This window comes from Callithrix jacchus, chromosome 4, assembly GCF_049354715.1.
Source record: "Callithrix jacchus isolate 240 chromosome 4, calJac240_pri, whole genome shotgun sequence".
Lineage (NCBI taxonomy): Eukaryota > Metazoa > Chordata > Mammalia > Primates > Cebidae > Callithrix > Callithrix jacchus.
Window position 1 is genome coordinate 56,607,807 of NC_133505.1, and position 14,313 is coordinate 56,622,119.

The window sequence follows — 14,313 nt, forward strand, 5'->3', positions numbered from 1 at the left end:
TCCTAAAGATACCTTCAAGCATCATTAATGTCATGGTTTCCCAACACAAAACAACTGCAAGAAGAAGAACTGAAGTTCTGATGCAAAGTGAAAAGTAGCAAACACAGGAGTTACTTGAACTTCAAAGAAAAAAAAAATGAGATAAGTCAAGGATGGAGGAAAGTAACTGGAATTTCTTCTTTATTTTTGAGACAGAGTCTCACTCTTGTTGCCCAGGCTGGACTGCATTGGCACGAGCTCGGCTTGCTGCAAACTCCACCTCCCGGGTCCAAGTGATTTTCCCACCTCAGTCTCCTGAGCAGCTGGAATTACAGGTGTCTACCACCATGCCCAGATAATTTTTGTATTTCTAGTAGAGTCAGGGTTTCACCATGTTGGCCAGGCTGGTCTCAAATCCCTGACCTCAAATGATCCACCCACCTTGAGCTCCCAAAGTGCTGAGATTACACGTGTAAGCCAACATGACCAGCCTGGAGTTTCATGATTATGAAATTGATGTTTTTCCTGCCACAATTATGCTTATGTTTGGTGATATCTGTAACCACTTAGTGCTTGCAGAAAGAGAGTGATCTTCTTAACAAAAATGTTTTCTTGGTCTTGTTAATTCCAGAGATGCCCCCATCCTGTTTCAGTAGCTATGGGTAAAAGAAGATTCAAATGGTGGAAATAAGAATTATGATAGGCTATAAGCTATATTTTTAAAAAAGAATATAAGCTATTAAAAATTGAAAGTAAAATTAAGTTTTGTACTAAAAAAATGGGCCATTTGAAGTTGCTCCATACACAGCATATTGTATCTTACATTTTTTTGAAGACTTAAATACCTAGACACAGATTTCTTAAAATGACAAGCTCAGAACCTCTACAGCAATTTGCTTTATATTAAATAACATTTCAGCTATTTTTGTCTGAAATTGGTATGACAAAGAAGCTTATTTGTCTTCCTTTCATTTGAGAAGCTGCTTCCTTCCTGGCAGTAATGAGGTTGGCAGAGCTGGGGTGGACCTGATCCAGATTACAAATGCGCACTTGGAGAGGGTTTTTCAAACTGCAGGATCTCCGGATATGGTGGCCAGCCTGCCCAGTTCCAGCCCTTAAAGGGATACCTGCTTCCAGGGTCAGCAGTTGCTAGCATACTGGACTGGTGGCAACAGATCTTGAAGAAGCAGGCCAACTAGCCACTTTAGGAATTTCTGTTCTAGAACTTGGTGTCATGGCTGTTTGCACTTCCTCCTCACAGAAATTACTCAAATATGCTTGCTTCTTTTGTCCTCCATAATAAGCTGGGTACAGGACATTAATTCCACAGGATGACAGCAACATGAGATGCATATGAGAGACAGGTTAGCTGAAAAAAAAAAAAAGCCTTTTAAGTGCAGATGTAGAACATAAATCCTAGGAACATTCTCTGATTATTTCAGAATCCAGGAAAAAAACAGTGCTTCTAGGGTCAGTCTTTCACTAACTTACTGCATGTCTGAAGCAAACCCCTTGGCCTCCCTGAGTTTATAGGCTATTTTGTGAATAGAGATTTCTGAGTTAGGTGTTTTGATGCAGAAGTTAAAACCAAATTTGTTTCTGCATAGATTTAACAAAGCTCAGTTTTTAGGTGCATATTTACTATGCAAACAAATGTCTCCCATAAGTATATTTTCTGCAGACAACCTCACTGGAAATTCCCCATAAGCAATTTCAGTTACTGGCCGTATTAATGAAACTCAACACCACATGCTGGGTTAATAATTTTCAACAGCAAGGCAAATCCAGAAAAAAATTATTATTGTTGAGATGCAACGGGACAGGAAGAGCATAGTGAAAGCAAATAATTACTGGCACATATCTCATAAAATTGAGAACAGTATGAAACTTTTACAATTCGGGTGGAATCAACATGGTAGGTGAATGTGAGGGGATGTGCATGAGGGGATGTGAAAAATGTTGAAATTTCTGTTGCATTTGGAACTGTATCTAGATACTAAAACAAATCAAGATATATATAGAAAAATCGGTACAGCTTCAAAAATGTATTAAATTTTAATAAGTCACTAAGATAATAAATACGATTGTAAAATGTCTGAACAGTAGCATAAACGAGATTGACCCAGAATCAACGAGGCCTCCTAAAAATGTAATGTCTTCCCTTGCAATGTAATTACTTCCTTGTCCTTCCATTAACAGAACCTCTCTTTTCAGTCATGGTGATTCAATTCCCAAGCAACAGTAACTGTTCTAAAGTGATCAAACCCAAGTTCATCTGAATCCTTTCCTGCAATATAGCTTGACTGAGGAAAAGATGAAAAAGACTCTTTCATCCCATAAGATTTAGAATTATAAGAATATGAGCCTAAAGCCATCACTATTCTTCTTGAACTTTAAAGAAAAAAAATGAGATAAGTCAGGGATGGAGGAAAGTAACTGGAATTTCTTCTTTATTTTTGACAGAAGAAGCCAGAGAAAATGATGCCAATAAAGAGAGGAAGGCTATAAGCATGGCCACAGAAAGGTGGAGAGAGTGCTCTGATGCTGTCTAAGTGCTGGTGTTCTGTCAACATTGAGGCCCGCTCTCCTCTCATTGTCTTGTGTGTTTCTTGCTCCAGCCTACACATATACATTTTTTTTCTTATATTATTTTGAGTCCTGCATCTCCCACTTGGGCTAAAGAATCCTGACTGAAATCTCCAAGAGAACAACTTAGGCAACAAGATTACGTGATAGATGAATAGCCTAAAATATTTTACCACATTTGTTTTATTGCATCAAAATAATTTTTAAAAATAGCGAGTAATTTAAAAATGCATAAAAAGTAATCAAAATAAATATGGAGGTATAAGTTTTTCTATGAGAGAGATAACATTGGATCGAATTAAAAAGTTGGACGGAGAAACCAAAATAAGAACAAATAGACAACCCAAGATACATTCCAAACAAAATGACACAACGTTTGAAAAGGTAGAATGGGAAAAAAAAGCAAAATGTATTTTTTTAAATGGCTATGGCAACAGTAATATAAGAAAAAATAGAATTCAATGTGAAGATCAATTATTTGAGTAAAAAGGCCTATTTTATAATGATACAAAGTTCATTTTACTAGGAACTTATAAAACAGTTATGCAGAGCAAACCCAATGAAATATATAAGGAATAGTAAATAAAGACATAACCGTGATAGGGAATGTTAACACTTCCTCTCAGAAATCATCAGGTCAAGCCAAGACAACTATAATGGGAACAAACGTGACTCACAGGATGTAGTCATAGAGTGATTCTACTTTTGCTTCTCATTGTCTTTTACAGTTGTTGAGTGGAGCTATTTCTTCCCCTTTTCCCTGCTCAGGTAAACTGCATAGCCTTATGATTTATCATAAATTAATAATTCCTGTTTACATTCATTTACCAAACAGAGTCTCAATTCAGCCCCTAAAATGTCCAGTCTTATGTCATCATCAAAGAATCTAACCTTGATTTCAGGCATCTCCCCCTTTCCCTTGTAGGTCCTATTGTGGACAAACAACAAGAAAAAGAAAGTTGATTGGCTTCCTTTCTTTTTCCTTTCCTAATTCTTTTACGCCTTCTCTCCTTCTAGCTAATCAGCTCCCCTAATTGGCTAGTGTGGTGGATGAAGGGATTGGGAAAGACGTGATGCTGCCTCTCTATAGAGGTCTGGTCCATGGAAATTACATGTCTATTCCCCAATAAACTGTGGAAGAACAATTTCCCGCCAAACTTCAGGTCATGACTTTGCTGCCACAAAAGCCACGTGCCTGCTGCACCTTCATTTCTTAGTCTAGACTCAGACCTCAGGCCACCACTACTGTCCTTCTAACTGTAGAGAATACAGGTTAAACTCCTAGTCATTATCTCAAATCCCATTTCCAGTGATGTGGAGGAGAGAGGTAGCACACTCCTCACTCTTCTTTCTTGTAGGAAAGAGACAGTGGTTGTTATTCTTCAGCAAAGCTCAATCCAGAGAAATCCTCTTCATAATTTTCACCAAATGAAACTCTTGACCCTTTAATATCCTAGATGTTTGTGAGGAAAAAAATAAAATATAAAACATAGAATAGATTACTAACCACAGGATATTTTAAAATGTAATTTAAGAACAGACAAGCAACCTAATAAAAAACTAAGCAAATAATATGACACACAATTTATAGGTAGAAATATTAATTGCTAATAAATATAAACGGATATGGTTAATCTCACAGGTAATTAGAGGCAAATATATTAAAGCAGCAGCAGTGTACCATTTTTCTGCTTACATGATTGGGAAAAAATTAGATAATAGTGAGTAACTGCAAAGTGTGTAGGAAACTGACAGCCTTATTTGTGAGTGTGTGAATTGGTGCAGTTTTCTGGAGTATTATCTGACTGACTACTAGCTTAAAAAATATCTTCCTTTTTTCTCAGCAGTTTCATGTCTAGATTTATTTACATATGTGCAGAAAGAAGGATGCTCAAGAACATTATTTTGGCATCGTTGATAATTGCAAAAAAAAACAGAGTACAATGTATGATGTTCTATTATTAAAGGATGATTTAAAACTTTATGCTCTCAATTTATTTACTAAGAAGACAGTAGTTATGGAAAGCACTTAGAACAATGTCTGGCACCTGTTACATGCTGGATAAATGTCTGTTTTCTTCTTACCCTAGATTGTAAGCTCTTTGAAAGCAGCACATCTGTCTGCTTCATTCACTGTTGTAGCCCCTGGGCCTTTGTAACAATGCTTGGCACACAGCAAGGTTTTTAGAAAGTTTTAATAAAACTTTAATAAAGGTTTTCAGAATGACCCTTCTACACATGCAATGTTCACTCTTCTGTGATTGCCCCTCTGTATCTGTTCTTTTTCCTGTTCTTATTGCTTAAAGGCTGATCTGGGGTTCCCTTACCTTCTGGCTTTTGGTTTGGACTGGCCCATGGAGGCAGCAACAGAATTGAAGAGTAAGAGGGGATTTCTGATATTTCTGCTGCTTCTCTGACACACTGTGGTTGGTAGTGGCTGCATCTCTCTACCCATGGCCAGACTTCCCACTGGGTAAGTCTGGGCAAACCTGCCATCACCATGGCATTCACTGTGCTCCAGCAACAAGGAATGTCCTCTCTTTGTTTTCTCAGGCCGAGAGGTGGTAATTGCTTTTTTCTGTTGCAATACCTGGGTATTTCACCATCTTTCGCTGGTTCTCTTAACCCTGCCCACAAATGTTTCCTGTTAGAATCGCAAGTGATATGTAAGCTATGCAATACCATGCAGCTATTAAATAGTATGAAGCAGAACTATATATGTACCAACATGGAAACAATTGCACAATACATGTGTTTACTTTAACAAAATCTAAATACCCACACATGTATCATTTATCCATAATAATCAAGATTTGCCATGTTTTAGTTTAATGCTATTTCCACCATTTAGACATTTCAAATCCATAGTGTACTATAATAAAAAAGTGTATAATACATACTTGAACAATTTATTGGTTTTAAAAGAGCGTTAACTGTCAAAACATATGAATGAATGATAATCCTAGATGACCTATGTTATTCCGGCAGCAATACTGTGATGTCAGTGCAACCCCTTTTTCAGGTTCCACATCCTCTGCCTATATCACAAAGAACGAGGAATCCATGACAACACAAACTGGCCAGCTGCAGCACCTTACCAAGCATCATGCCCTATATATAGCACAATAGCATCATGCACTATAATTTCTTCAATTATGGCACATTGGTTTATAAATGAGGATCAAAACACAGACTAAAGTTTTAGAAAGTCCTAGTGTTTAGATGCTTAGATAATATAGCTTTTGGCATTTTAAAATACCAACATCACTACAAAGTGATATTAAAACATAAAAGTAAGAATGACAACTACCTCTGGGTATGGAATTGGAATTGTTATGGGCACAGGGAAAATTTATCTTTTTATTTTCTAAACTTCTGTATTAATTTTACAGTGAATCCATATTCATTTTCTAGTTATATAAATACATTTGAATAAAATTTGATACAAAAGAATGATGGGATTTTCTACAGTGAAATTCTGATAATTCCACAAAGAGGAAAAGCCGAGAACACATTGACTACATACAGAGCTCTCTAAAGTTAGCCATTAAAACAACACATGCAAAAGGAAGGGGAATGGACGCAGAGAGATCACTAGAATCACTAACTTTCAGTATGAAAAAAAATGCCTTGGATAGAACATCCAGGTCTGGAGCAATATAGTTAGGACACCCCAAAGCTCAGACTGTGTTGAGATCTATGAAAGCAGCCAAAGATAATAAAAGAAATTATATTTGCTAAGATCAGACAAGAACAGAAGCTGAACAACAGGGAACTATTTAAGAAGGACTCACATTTTTGTTAAACTGACAGAAATAATGCACGTACTCAACTACTGTTTACTTTTGTTTTCTTAAGGAGATATAAAAAGAGAAAGAGGGAGTTGAAACTCACTGTGGAAGAGAAGATAGAAAGACACATGCACACAAATGTTCATTACAGCACTGTTTACAATAGCAAAGGCCTGGAACCAGCCCAAATGCCTATCGATGATAGATTGGACAGGGAAAATGTGGTACATATACACCATGGAATACCATGCAGCCATAAAAAATGATGAGTTTGTGTCCTTTTTAGGGACAGAGATGAACCTGGAAAACATCATTCTCAGCAAACTGACACAAGAACAGAAAATCAAACACCGCATGTTCACACTCACAGGCAGGTGTTGAACAATAAAAACACATGGACACAGGGAGGGGAGCATCACACACTGGGGTCTATGGGGGGGAACTAGGGGAGGGACAGCGAGGGGTGGGGAGTTGGGGAGGGATAACATGGGAAGAAATGCCAGATATAGGTGATGGGAAGGAAGGCAGCAAACCACATTGCCATGTATATACCCATGCCACAATCTTGCATGTTCTTCACATGTACCCCAAAACCTAAAATGCAATTATATATATATTGCAAATTGCAAATATATAATATATATATGTATGTGAAAGAGAACACTTTGATCCTGTAAATGGTGTTCAATCTTTAGATAGTAAAGGATTACATTCCAGTGTAATGAAAGAACTAACAAATGTGGTCAATAACAGAATCAATAACCTTTATAAATTGGGTAAGTTTAAGGAAGTAAACCAATGTCCCAATGTTCTAAAGTAAGAGACATAAATTTTGATGATTTAGTTTGAGTTGGTATTAATAAGATCTTCCGTGTGTGTGTGTGTGTGTGTGTGTGTGTGTGAAGTGATCTTGTATCTTCTTTACTTATGTCAATATCTTATTTGTGGAGAGATTCATCACATTTAACTAAAATTTCAATTATTTTGGCAAATATACTGATGTGAATATGTAAACTTCTTTAATGGTGAATACTAGATCGTCTATCTCATAGCAATTTTAACCATCCTGGTGCTTATTAAGTGTCTGTTGAAGAACAAATGAATTAATTAAAGATATATTTTAAAGCAGGTATATTTTAAATATATTTACAGTTCCTCTTATCTGTGGACGTATTCTAATCCTGTATGATCTTGTATGAATGTTGAAGCTAAAAACAGAGAAGAAAAAGCTGAGACTTCTCTGTGAGGGCCCCGTAACTACAGAGTGAGGAGGCAGTCATGACAGGAACAGGGACAGCTGGAGGGAGATCCTCCATTCCCTTCACAGATTTCTTTCTTCTCTTAACAGGATAATGTCAACCCCAGACCCATAGCCTAGTCTCACTCCTCCTGAGGCACTGATATCAAGAAAGCAAAGAAGACCGGCTCAGTGATTTCCTCAATCTTATGCTAGAGAAATTTGACAAAGGTAGAGAGCTGATCCGTCTCAGTAATAAGAGCCTCCTATCACCTTTGAGGAAATGGGCCTTCAGAATAATCTTTTCTATTTTGCCTGTCCCCTTTGTGAAATTACTATCTTCTTGGGTTCTGACAGCACATCAGACTTAGGGTATCCTTCCATAGACATGGCTGCTGGATGATTGTGAACACTGTAATTGACTTATTTCAGGCTGGGACCTTCTACAACCCTTCCAAAAATGTCACCAGATCACTTCAAACCGTCCTTCTGATTGCCTGCTTGTTTCTTTTCTGGGCTGACCCCTCAGGTGTCAATAATGAAACGTGTTCATGATTCCAACCATGGCTGCGAGCTCTTTCAAGTCTAAAACAGGCAGCCCCATTCACTTGGTTATACCTAGGTTGAGGGTTACTCTGGGGAGAAGAGTAGCCCATATTTTATATGGAGAAGTACAATCAGGAATCCAAATCCCTGACTTCTAAACTAATTCTGTGAACATTTTTTTTTTTTTTAAGATAAGTACTATCTCTGGAAGTGTGTTTTCCAACTTCTCACATTTTTCAAATTTGTAAAATTTTCTCATTACACAAATAAAAGGAATCATCATACTTCCAGTTTCTCAGGACCTCTCCAAAGGGAACCCATATAGTCATCTCTCTGTTTGCAGGCCAGATGAGAAATGCTAAACTCTTACCTTTTCTATCATGGTGGTAGGTGATAAAGTGTAAGGACCAGAATGGTCATCACAGTCACTCTCCAGATTTTCACATTAACAAAGGTGAACAAAAATTTTCAAAATTGTAAAAATAAATACCAGTAGATCAATATTGGCAGTAATTATGCTTTCTCTAATATAAAAAATGTATAAAGCAGTTATTTCTATTAAATAATCACATTAAATATAAATTTATCTTTACTAAGTACAAATAGACTGCTTAATTGAATAAATATTAATTATAAGTTTTTATTCTTGAAAACTTAGGGTAATGTACAGATCTAGCTCACTGCTTAATAAATATGACTGATAATTGTTATTGCAGCATATTTTCACTCTTTTCCAGGTGGGGAACCTATGCTTTCCTCAAACATGAAAGGAACAAATTAAAAAAAAATAAAACTAGAGAATAATGATTATGAGGATGCCCTTTGAAGTTAGACCGGAATTTAAATCGTCACATTTTTCCTGACTAGCAGTGTCATACTGAGCATGTTTCCTTATCTTCAAATGAGGTTGACAGTATGTGACTAAACGGAATCATATGTTTAACAAGCCCAATTTAAAGCCGGTCACATAGAAACACTATTTAAGTGATAATGATTGTGCAATTTTAACTAATTTTATATAAGCATTGTAATGGATGCAGAAAAGACAATGTTTTGTGACTACATTATATTATTCCCCACATAAAAGGCAAATAAGTAAAGAACACATAGCACATCTTTTTGACTCATTTTCCAATTAATGTTTGTTATGGTCTGAAGGTTTATGTCCCCCTAGAATTCACATGTTGAAATCCTAACCCTCAATGTGAGGGTATTAGGGGATGAGGCCTATGAAAGTTTTTTTTTAGTAATTGTATTTTTAGCTTCTCAAGTATATTTGGCTGTCTTTCAAATGCATAATGACTTTGTTTATACTTTCTTATTTTCTGCAGCTATTAGAAACTACTTACTATTCCTTTATGTATAATAAGCACTATGTTTGTCAGTCTTTTTCTAATGATTCCATTGCTTGAAGACTTTGCAGTCTGTTTTCTCTATGCCTTCCTCTGATTTTCCATTTCCTCCTGTTCCTCCCTGGGTATGTGTGTGGTCCATACTTGAGCCATAGTGTGAATGCAACTTCCTCCAGATAAGACTTAAATGTAACTATGTCCCACGTGCCTAGGACATAACCCATTCAAAGGCATCTCTTTTTTTTTTTTTTTTTTTTTTGAGACAGAGTTTTGCTCTGTCACCCATGCTGGAGTGCAGTGGCACGACCTTGGCTCACTGTAACCTCTGCCTCCCAGATTCAAGCGATTCTCCTACCTCAGCCTCCCAAGTAGCTGAGATTATTGGTGCACACCCCCATATCAGCTAATTTTGTACCTTTAGTAGAGATAAGGTGTGGCCATGTTGGCCAGGCTGGTCTTGAACTCTTGACTTCAGGTGATCCACCCACCTTGGCCTCCTAAAGTGCAGGGATTACAAACATGAGCCACCATGCCCAGACTGAAAGCCATCTAAAATAAAACTCTGAGGTTTGTAGAACTATCCCTGCAATGTGAAGTGCAGGCTACAATTACTTTGAAGGCTGATTGACTCACTTTTACTCTGAGAATGCAACTTTTTTGTGTTTTAATTACTATTAGAAGTTTGTCCTACTAGACTCCTCAGCCACTGTATTTCCTTTGTTAGATTTCTATCCACCTTACTTTGGCTGGTCATCAAAATGAAAATTCCAATGTGCTACAATTCCTTTAAAGCAAAAGCAACTTCACTATTCATTTACCTATTGCTTTCCATTTTCTCATCTGCTTCAACCTAGAAATTTCTAATATCATGTACCTTTTATGAAAGTTATTTTTATATTTTATCTAGTGTTATTTTCAGTAGGATAGCTGTTTCTGATTTTCTTGAAGAATGAATTAAAATTCCTAAGTTTAACTTTTTTACAAAAGCTATTAGTCATTTAAAATAAACATTTTTGTCAACCTGTGATAATGTAGAGATAATTTTTACTTGCAATAGATCATTTAAGGTTAGCAATAAGTCTGTAATGTTTGTATAATTATTTTATCCTCATTTTACAGAGAAGAAAAATAGGACTTATGGAGATTAACTGATTTCAGAGCCATTTAATAACCTGTTCATTATCTCAGATGGGAACCTGCCCATCTCATGCTCTCTTTTTGCCATTGCTTGAGAGTAATTTTCAGAAATGTTTAAATTTTTATTATGTAAAGATTACAAAATCCTTAGGAATAAGTGGTGAGCTTGGGACCTTTATAGGCAACAACTAATTAATAACAAGATTCATAATGAAGACAATGTCAGGAGTAGCTCAGTAATTCACTAGGATATTTCTCTTTTGCCTTGTTGAACTGTAGTATTATTGTCATGTTCTTACTGAGTCCATTTGTACCCTCTCATATTGATTATTTGCTTTAGAACTGTCCATCTCCAGGTCATGCCTTTAACATGGGACTGTTGTCACTCCTTGAAAAGAACCCCTGTGCCAGCAAGACTGTCCACCTGAGTTAAAAGACTATCCAGCCACGTCTTCTCTTTGAGTAGCCAGATCTTGTTACCTCATATGCTCTGGTTCCAGTCCTCGCATTTGAACATGACTTTGAGTCACTTTGTATAGCCCATTCTGATACTTGAAAACATGATTATTTCATTCTAATTTAGCTCTGCTCTTCAACACTGCAGACTTTTTTTTTAAACCGTGATCATAATCAATTTATCTGTCAAGTCCACAGCACAGGAACTGAACATTCCAAACAGCAGTTGTCTTAGGTTGGGTTCTCTGGAAACAGTCTCTGAGACAGAGTTGCATGCAAGGGTTTTGAGGGAGTATGCTCTGAGATAAATCTTTAAGGACGTAGAGTGTAAACAGAAAGAGAAAGGAGCTGGCCTACCATGGGGATGCAACTGAAACCTCACCCCTTATTGGAAGCTCCAGTTGGATTGGCCCTTCAGAGTTTTCACAAATTGAGGTATGGGCCTTAGCCTTTGTATCTCCACATCAGCCAGTCACTAGTCACAGCTAACTCCAGGAGAGGCATAACTATCAGTGAGGTTGTTCCCTGCAGCCAGCTCAGGGCAGTTTCCTTTGAGGACATAGCTATTATCTATCAGCTATGATATTCTCAACAGCTCCAGATGAGCGCCTTGTCCTGGTGCAATTCCAGAGAATCCTCTTTGGTGATCTAAAATCTAGGAGGGAACTAATATGAAATGGAAAGATAAATGAGAATCATAAAGCTGTCTGCCAGGTACCACATAAAAAATCCCATATATAACTCAGCTGCACATCATTATTATCAATTGAGTTTTTTTTTCTTTTTGGTTCTCAGTGAGGAGCTGACCATGTCTATGGCTTGTCATCCTTGTCCATCATTTCCAGCAATAGGTGCCTCTAATGGAGATATAGCCCTCTCTTCTGCACTTAAAATTATTTGCTTTCATGTTGTGCTATGAAAATTTTGTAATTTTTGCTTTATTCTTTAAAAGTGTTTGTGATAATTTTAAAATAAAAAAATGCTTTAAATAATTTAACAGTTTAATTACTTATTGCTTCCTCAAATCTAATAAATTTTCTGTGGCTTAGGCTGCATCTGGAAGTACACTCTTGACACAACATTGTAAACCTTCAGCGTATGACTATCCTCATTTGAAAGTATAAAGCAAAAAGTAATAATAGTAATAATAATAATAATGGTGCCTAAGATTTATACAACATATTGGAGTTTTTAAAGTAAGAAACAGCACAGTAGGGGCTAAGGCAATGGATTTCAGATCCACATGGACTGTATTAAAATCTCAGTTCAGCCACTTACTATCTGGGAAAAACTGTGCAAGTTACTTAACCTCTCTGTACCTCCGCTTTTCATTTAGAAAATGTGGATAGTAATAGCTGCAACTCACCAGCCTGTTTTGAAGATTAAATGAATTGATATTTATAAACATAAATAATTCCCCCACAAAGTAAACACTATTTAAAGGTTTGCATAGGACACTATTTGCTTTACGAATAACACTATTTTAAACATATATACATGGTGTTTAAAAGTAGACAGTATTTAAGGATTGGATAAATAAATAAATAAATATTTTCCAGTCCAGTGTCTCATACGATTCTTGTTTAAAACTGTGGGAAAGATAGATTATTTAATCATATCCATGGATGGAGAGAGTAGGAAATAATAGGTTAGGTTCTTTATACAAACTCATACAACTATTCAGTGAAATACTCAAGTACAAGTTATGTCTCCTAAAACTGAATTCCTCTCTGCCAGATGTTCCTAGAAATCCCACTTTCAGAATAGCCACTGCAAATCTACTCTCATAAACCAGATAGAAAGAAGAGCCTTGGAGGTTGCAGTGAGCCAAGATCACGCCATTGCACTCAAGCCTGGGTGACAGGGAAAGACTCTGTCTCAAAAAAACAAAGAAGAGCCTCTACTCTGTAAAATTATGGCAATAGAATTTGTATTGTCATGAACTTGTTGACGCGATAGACACCAAAAGTGTTTGGTTAACAGAATAAATGTTTTACTGCATTTAAGTTACTTCATGGGGGTAGAAAAGTGAGAGACTGAAAAGAAGAATCCTTCTCTCTCTAGAAAAGAAACAAAGAAACAAAAATATTGGAGTATTTACTCTATTATCTCCAGTTTCCCTCTAAGGGAGACTCTTTAATCAGTCTCTATTTAAGACCAGCACATTCCCATACCTGGAGACCAAGCAGATAAGCCCTTTAAAAATAGGTCAATGCAATTTATGGTTTCACATTATGAAGACAGATTAAAATATAGGTATAACTGTTAAAAGAGACTGATTTATTCCTCTTTGATACACACACTGAAAAAGTTGGCTAATTTACTTTGTCCTCCTTTTTCTTGCCAGTTACATGGGCCGATATACTAATTGCGTTTAAGCAAGGTAATTACTGAGAAGTTCCTTTAGACATGCAAATTTAATGGCCTATTTCTATAGTGCGTGAAAGAAAGCTCTTTATAGAATTATAATATTAGTGCATTTGAAGTTATTTTAAAAAGCTTTGCCATCTGACTTCTCCTTGGAAAAAATAAATAAAACAAGATACTTGGGCCAGCTGCTGCTAAAATGAACAATAATTTCCCCCCTTCTAAATATCATCACCAACATACCGCTTATTTGCATTCTTAACATAAATCTATACCAACCAATTTGTTTGGTTTTATGCATTGATGCTTTTATTTAGTGACTGGGAACTAGAAACAGAATCGTTCTTTGTTGGGTTGTACAGAAGCAAGGAATTAGAAAGAAAAAAAGGGATAGAAGGGAAGTATGGAACTGGTGTGGAGTCTTCTTCAAATTGGCCTCTTGGCTTGGTTTTGAACTGACAGGGTAGGGTAGAGGCAGAGGGCTGATGGCATTGCTAAGTTGGAACTTTGGGAAATTCTGAGCATGGAGAAAGCTGCATCAGGCCCATGCAACAAAACAGTGACCTGGAGATGTGGAAATGGGCTTGTTTCTGCATGAAACTGTGGGCATGGAACTCCGGCTTGGGAACTTCCAGATGAACATTCATAGCTCCACGTGATGTTCCCATGGATGCAGTGGTTACTGTGAGGGCACTCTGGTTTGCTCAGGAGATTTGTATTCAGGAAAACAAAATTACAAGAGTCAGAACAGGACAGAAACCTGGGGATGTATGCTGCTGATAGGTTTAACTGAATACATGTGAGGCATACTTTTGGTCATTCCTGCGCATAACTTGGAGAAAATTTGAGAGAGAGCCAAGGT

At 36.8% G+C, this 14,313-nt stretch overlaps 1 protein-coding gene across 6 annotated transcripts in view; it reads left to right on the plus strand.

Annotated features, from left to right (window-relative positions):
• LOC144582336 (uncharacterized) overlaps positions 1 to 4,802 on the plus strand; it is a 33,402-nt gene extending 28,600 nt beyond the window's left edge. For 3 of the 6 annotated variants that reach the window (XR_013534815.1, XR_013534813.1, XR_013534818.1), the window contains 2 exons: positions 196 to 314; positions 2,443 to 4,802. The gene's annotated coding sequence lies outside the window, so the exon portion shown is untranslated. Of the gene's footprint in view, positions 1 to 195 lie in introns of all 6 variants that reach the window. The other 3 variants (XR_013534816.1, XR_013534814.1, XR_013534817.1) reach the window with 2 other exon arrangements.
• Positions 4,803 to 14,313: the final 9,511 nt, after the last annotated feature.